Source organism: Myotis myotis, unplaced genomic scaffold, assembly GCF_014108235.1.
Source record: "Myotis myotis isolate mMyoMyo1 unplaced genomic scaffold, mMyoMyo1.p scaffold_m19_p_4, whole genome shotgun sequence".
In the NCBI taxonomy this organism is placed as follows: Eukaryota; Metazoa; Chordata; class Mammalia; order Chiroptera; family Vespertilionidae; genus Myotis; species Myotis myotis.
This window is the reverse complement of record NW_023416346.1, coordinates 115,168,999-115,177,118: the sequence shown is the minus strand read 5'-3', so window position 1 is coordinate 115,177,118 and position 8,120 is coordinate 115,168,999.

Genomic DNA, 8,120 nt, shown 5'->3' with positions numbered 1-8,120 from the left:
ATAGACATAGCACAGAGGATTTAAAGGGCATTAAATTATTCTATATAATACTAAAATGGTTGGTACATGTCATCATACATTTGTCAAAATCAAAAGCAAGTACAGCACCAAGAGTGAACCCTATTGTAAACTATGAACTTTGTGTAGTAACAAGGTGTCAATGTAGGTTCACTGATTTTTAATAAGTGTATCCCTCACTCTCTTATGAGATTTTGATGGTAGGGAAGGTTAAGTGTGAGGTCACAGGCTTTATAAAACTAATTTCTATTCAAAAAAGTAAAATATAAAGTGAAAGAATGCAAATACTTTTACTTAGTTAAAATTATTCACTTCCAAAAAAATTAATACATTAGGTATATTGTTACATGAGGTGATGGATAGATATAGCATATAGATTATTTTCTGGGAATTTAAAAAAAAATCTATTCATATTTGAAATGCTTAAAATTATATATGAGTACATTGAATAGTATATAAATAACAGCATACATATATATGCATACTTATATATTCACATACACTTTGTACATTGATGTAAACTGCTTTTGGCAGCTAGTGAAAGAAAATACCACTGAAACATACCTGAATAATAAAGAATATTAGCCCTAGCTGGTTTGGCTTAGTGGATATAGCATTGGCCTACAGACTGAAGGGTCCCGGGTTTGATTCCAGTCAAGGGCACGTGTCCAGGTTGTGGATTTGATTCCCAGTAGGGGCTGTGCAGGAGGCACCTAATTAATGATTCTCTCTCATCATTGATGTTTCTATCTCTCCCTTCCTCTCTGAAATCAATAAAAGTATATTTTTAAAAAAAGAATTCTAGTTGCACATATAACTGGCAATAAAATTGTAAGTCAGGCTTCAGATTTGGCTTATGCCAATAACTTTTGCTTCATTTTCTTGAAATAATCTTGACATTAACCAACCACTTTTTCTCTCTTTGGTCTGGCAGCAGGAAAACTGCAGCATCTTTGGGCTCCACAACAACATATAACAATTTGCAGAAGGTATGACATAGCTCTTGTACTCCAGCAATCCAAGAGACTTTTAATCCACCCCCCCACACACACACAGATTACCCACTTAAATCACTTGCCCACTTCTGTCCAGTTTCCAAGATGTAGTATGAATTCATTGGCCTAAGCCATTCAAGCTCGCACACCAATTAGATGTGTGGGGTCAGATTCCTCTGAGGCACATGGAATGAGAGTATTGAATGTTTGATCTAAATTAAGATTCTGGTAAGCCCAGCCAACATGGCTCAGTGGTTGAGCGTTGACCTTGACACAGGAGGTCACAGTTTGATTTGCGTCAGGGCATATGCCTGGGTTGCAGGCTCGATCCCCAGTGTAGGGCATGCAGCAATGATTCTCTCTCATCATTGCTCTCTCTCTCTCTCTCTCTCTCTCTCTCTCTCTCTCTCTCTCTCTCTCCTCCCCCTCTTTCTCTCTTCCTTTCTGAAATCAATAAAAATATATTTTTTAAAAATCAAGATTCTGGTAGGGCTCAAGGAGAGGGGGAATGGATACTGTGAGAACTTCTACAATGCACACTCTAATTGTATACTGCTGTATATTTTACTAGATCAATAATATTTAACATTTTGATGAGCAAGTACCTATAACTTAAATGATAAAATTATATTTTACTTGCTGTTCTGTCTTATGACTGTGGTGAATTTCTGAATGCATCGTATTTTATTACTATTCCATATCTTCAAAAATGAAAATTCACTGAATCAAAAGAGGGAATATATAATTAGAAATAAAACGAATTCTAAATTTTGCATGAGTGTACTCTGCACGGGGAATTCTTGATGAATTCCTGTATCATGAGAGATAACGACAAGCTCAATTATTTCAAGTCAGGCTAAATCTTTCTACATTAAAAATGCTCAGATAAAAGTTCTTCAATTTATGGGTATTTTACCTAGAACATAGGCCTCGGTCTTTGAAATATGTTAAGTGAAGTTCATTTTGCATTATGCAATATAGTAGTTCTATGAACTTTCTCACAAGGAGCTTCTAATTTGGTTTGTCTTTACAAGGTTGACAAGTTTTTAAAACTTTGTGTCAGTCTTTTCTCTATTTTTTTCTCAAATACTTTCTTCTTCATTTTCCATTTTGTATCACATTGACCCCAGGAAAAAAAAAATATTTCTCCCCCATTTCTGGGTCAGCTGGTATTGACTGTATTCTGCCAATGGTTAGGCACTATCAGTGGGAGGAGGTAAAAGGGTATTTCTCACTGTCTCTGTCTGCCAATGGGGCATTTTCAGCAGCAGTTGCTTCTCCTCAGTTCTTATAAGAATTGATTCCAACTTCTTCCAGGAGACTCCATTTCTGGATGTCAGTACCCCCCCTGCCCCGCCTCTTTCCTTCATCCCTTCAGCCAAAGCGTCTTTAGAGATTGCTAATCTTGGAGTTACCTCATCATCTCCTGCCTGTTTTTTTTTTTTTTCCCCAGCAATCCCATCACCTGTGTAATCATTCCCAATCTTAAATTTACTCTGTCTTAAATATTCTGAAAGGTTTCTGTTTCCAAAATGAAACATAACTGGTACATAATTAAACACGGTTTTATTTAATTACCTGTATTTAACCTTTTGTTATATGTTTTCTGCTTCTCCACTCCTACACTTGAAATTGCACTGGCAACATCATTAGTGGCATAAAAACTGCTAAATCCAATGAGTAAATTTTATTTTATTTATTTTAAATATATTTTTATTGATTTCAGAGAGAAAGGGAGAGGGAGGGAGAGATAGAAATATCAATGATGAGAGAGAATCATTGACTGGCTGCCTCCTGCATGCCCCCTACTGGGAATTGAGCCTGCAACCTGGGCATGTGCCCTTGGCCAGAATCAAACCCAGGATTCCCTCAGTCCTCAAGCCGACACTCTTATCTACTGAGCCAAACTGGCTAGGGATCCAATCAGTATATTTTAGTCCACTGGACACTTTGACTTTGTTTGACTGATGACTACTCACTTCCTTAAACTATTTATTCCCTTTAATTTTACAGTGCCCATCTTTATTATATCTACCACTCTGATGACCTTGCTTAATATCTTTCATGACCTATTACCTTGTTCAGTTTTTCTTAAACAATGTTGTTTTTGTTTGTTTGCCTCATTTTTTTGCTCTACTAGGATGAACTTTCTTAATCTTAAGATTTCAAGTACTATTTAAGTGCTGGTGGTTCTTAAATCTATTTCTTCATCATTAAACATATTATTGCACTTCCAAAGCATATTACCTAGCACTTTCTGGATAATTTCCAAATCTGAACTCTTTACCTCCTACTTTCTGAACACAGACACACATAGACACAGACACACACATGGACCCCAAACAAACAAACCACAATAACGTGCTCCTTTTTATTGTTTATTATATAGATGACACCATAGTCTAACTAAACACCAAAGACAAGAATGTGGGCTCTATTATTTACCACTGTATCTGCTATTAGTCTTGCCTCATGCTATGGATGCCTGTGCGTAGTCATTTCCCACCTATGTAACCAATAGGATATTGCGTAAAGACTGTATTTGACTTCAAAGCTAGATTTCCAGCTTATCTCATTTCCTTTTTCCTGGATAGCTGGTTGTAAGGAAAGGCAGCTGCTGTTTCCTGAGGACCCTCAGGTAACCATACAGAGTCCTCCTGCCAGAACTATCTAGAAACATCTCCTGCCAATAGCCAGGTGAGTGAGCTATCTTGGAAGCAGATACTTTAACCATAGTCAAGCCAGTTGACATGCAGCACTAGCTGACATCGTGACTGCAACCGCAGAAGTGAATACCAGAGCCTGAACCACCTAGGTAAGCTGATCCAGAATCCTGACCCACATAAACTGTCTATATATATAAAAGCCTAAGCTATCAGACCACCAAACGACTGAACAACTGACCACCAGAGGACAGATGCTCAATGCACAGGATCAGGCTCTCCCCTGTCTGGATCAGGCCTGCGGGGATTGGGAAGAAACTGGCTATCTGACATCCCCTAAGAGGTCCCGGATTGCGAGAGGGAGCAGGCCAGGTTGAGGGACCCCACTGGTGCACGAATCCATGCACCAGGCCTGGATAATGAGATAATGAATGTTTATGTTGTTTCTAGCTGCTAAGTTTTGGGCCAATTTGCTATGTGATAATGGATAACCTAAACAACTACTTTGTCTGTTTTACTCCTTACTAATCACCAAGTTGCGTTAATATCATATCCCAAATATTTCTGGTATCCATCCTTTCATAGTCAAGAACTGCTGTTCTAGTCAGGTACTCATCAACTCTGGCCTGGATTTAGCCCTCAAAATTATTTTTTCTTCTAATGTGCTGCTTTTCAAATTAATTCCCCAGTCTACTTTCTAAGGAAGTTATATAGAATTCAAATTAACCATTCCACTTTTATACTTAAAAAATTCCAGTGATTCTTATATATTAATACAAAAGTCTTTGTTACAATGTAAAAAGTCTAAGGAGTAGGCAGTCTGCAACCTGGAAGAGGAATCTCACCAGAACCTAACCATGCTGCCTCCCCAATCACAGACTTCCATCCACCAAGCTGTGAGAAATAACTGTTTATTGTTTAAGGCACCTTGTTTTTGGTATGTTTGTTATAGCAGCCCAAACTGAATAAGAGAGTAAGAACAAATATTTGGCAAGAGCATGGATGGATCTGGAGAGCATTATGCTAAGCGAAATAAGCCAGTCAGAGAAAGATAAATACCACATGATCTCACTCATTTGTGGATTATAGAGAACAACATAGACTGATGAAAAGGGACAGACTCAAAGACTGAGAAACAGCAATCAGGCTATCAATCCCCAGAAGGAAAGTAGGGGAGGGCGGGGGTAAGGGGAAGAGATCAACCGAAGGACTTGTATACATGTATATAAGCCATACCAATGGACATGGACAACAGGGGGATGGGAGCATGAGTGTGTGTGGGGGGGAGGTTGGGGGTTAATGGGGGGGATGAGGACACATTTGTAATACCTTAACTAATAATAATAAAAAAAAAAGAACAAATATTTCTCATTGGTTTTGAATAGAAATGTACAATTGTATGCTTTATATATAATTTGCAAGTCTAATGGAGCAAATAGACTCATGAGTGAAGTTTTCCGAACTGCAAAAAAAGTTATATATGAGTAAGGGGCCGGGGGGGACGGGGGGGACAGGGAGAAAGGAAGGGAAGAAGAGAAAGAGAGAAAAGACAGATTTAGACAGAAATAGTGGTGGGTCAAATTACTACAAGGCCAGTGGCTCATTTTATATGCTAAGTGATCGATGAACATTTCTAAAGGTAAGTAAATAAATAATATTTCCTGTAACATACATGATTTACAAGATTGCATGGATAAACAGATTTATATATCTTATTTCTTTGCACTACTTATTAAGCAAAAGAGAGTCCTCTAACTAAGGCAATAGATTATGTATAGTTCGATTTTAAATAAATTTTTCTTACATAGTACTTTCTTTACATTATTCAGAGTTAATCAGAATATATTATCTAAAATTCACTTCCTTATTTTAAATGAAATATGTGATAACAATGTCAGCATTTTATTTTTTATTTTTAAAATATATTTTATTGATTTTTCACAGAGAGGAAGGGAAAGGGATAGAGAGTTAGAAACATCGATGGGAGAGAAACATCAATCAGCTGCTTCGTGCACACCCCCTACTGGGGATGTGCCTGCAACTGAGGTATATGCCCTTGACTGGAATCGAACCTGGGACCCTTCAGTCTGCAGGCTGACGCTCTATCCACTGAGCCAAACCGGTTAGGGCCAATGTCAGCATTTTAAATCAAACGATAAATATAATTGTAATTTGCCACTTTTCAGTTATCAGTTTAAAATGATCAAATTTTATAATACTTAATGTCCAAAATGGTAAACATATGTATTTCAGGGCTTATGTCAATCATTTCGGTACATTCAGTATCTAAAAAAATGCCTAATCTTTAGACACTCCATAAATATGGTTTGAATAAGAGTGAATTGATCAGTAAGTACGATTATATCATTGATATATGAACTTATTATATTTGGGCTAATATAAGTAGATTATCATTCATTTAAGGTTTGAGTTCTGATCCAATTATCTGAAGAAATAAACATTAAAAGGCTAAAATATATTTTAATGAATGTTCACTGTAACTTAGATTGCAACAAATTTTAATAATATTGATCAGGGTCACAAACGTGGTGGTTAGTGACATCAAGGTCTAAGAGGTGAGAGAATCCTATGAAACACTTTTCTCAGGGATGGGGTGCGGGATGGGGAGATATATGCTGGGACAGTGAGGCCATTAACTTTGAATGATGTCTAAGATATTAAATAGGATTGCTGATCTGTTTAGTTTTTATCAACCTTAATATCTTGCTATACAAAGGAGAACATTATAGGTGTGGATGAAAAAGAAATGAGAGATGCCTTCAACTGAGAGTGACAGTTGACAAGATTGCAGAAACTGGAGAGGGCAACAACTGTGTCAAAAAACATTATAATTGAGGGAAATCAGAGAGTAATTTATATTCTTTAGGAAAATTTAATTATGCCAGGAAATATTAATGATCTCTAGCACAAAAATATAAAATAATTTCATAATATTTTCTTCAGTCATTAATAAAAAGTAAAATTTTGTTTAAGGTACCCTGGGTTATAAAGTAATTGAAAATTAAGAGAATGCACTAAAAAGCGTTTTTCTGAAAAATGTTGAAGACATACTTATGCAATGAGTTCATTATAAAATGTGTTGTTTCTAAATTACATGAAAATGTCCTTGAAAAACAAATATAAAAAACTACAATTCCCTTCTAAAACAATAATAAAATAATTTATAATATATACATAATATAAAATATATAAAACAAAGATAAAATATATTTACCTGTTTTTAATAAAATATAAATGTATAAATAATATAACCATATAACAAGATAAAGAATAATTAAAAAGCAACTTTTTCTACTGAATACTTGCAATATTTGCTTCACTGCTATTTCTTAAATATTTAAAATATGTGCAAAGTTTTACCTTTCATCTCATTCCCATTTCTAGCTCCTAAAATAGCCCTTATATTACAGTTGATATACACCCATCCCATGCAAAGTTTACATTTTACATAAGCATGTGCATACATACAACCATAATCATCATAGTAAATAAGGCTGACATTTATTGAGCATAAATCTGTTAAAAGCACTGTTTTATATACTTTGCAGGAATTAATTTATTTAAACTGTGTAACTCCTTATAAGGTAAATTCTATTATTATTCCTATTTTAAAGATGAAATTAAGGTACAGAGAGTATAAATAAACTTATATCAGATGACAGGACATAGATTCAAGATTTGAACCCAGCCCTGGCCGATGGGCTCAGTGGTTAGAGCTTAGGCCCATGCACCGAAGGATTATGGGTTTAATTCAAATCAAGTGCACACACCTTGGTTTGCTCATCTGCAACCAATGTGTCTCTCACATGGATGCTTTTCTCTCTCTCTCTCTCTCTCTCTCTCTCTCTCTCTCTCTCTCTCTCTCTCTCTCTCTCTCTCCTCCCTACCTCCCTCCCTTCCACTCTTTCTGAAAAAGCAATGAAGAGATATCTTCTGGGTTTAAATATACTTAAACCCAGATAGTCTGCTCTACAGCCTGTAATTTTAACCATTAATTACACTATTTTCTTAAAAAATAAATGCTTATTTTTAGATAATTATGGGTTTATATGAAACTATAAGAAACAATGCAGAAAGATCCTGTGTACCCTGTACGCAGTTTCCCCCAATGACAACATTTGTAAAACATTACTATTATGTATTAAACAGGATATTGAAATTAATACAGTCAAAATACAGACTAATTCCATCGCCACAAGGATCCCTTGTATAGCATAGTGTACCTATCACCCCCTGCCCCTGTGCCATGGAAACCACTGGTTTTATGTCCATTTCTATAATCTTGTCATTTAAATGGAATGAATAATACAGTTTGTAATTTTGGGGGAACTGGCTTTTGTCAATCAGGATAATTCCCTGGACACTATCCAGTAGTTTGTGCATCAATATTTGATTATTTTCTATTTCTGAATAGTATTCCATG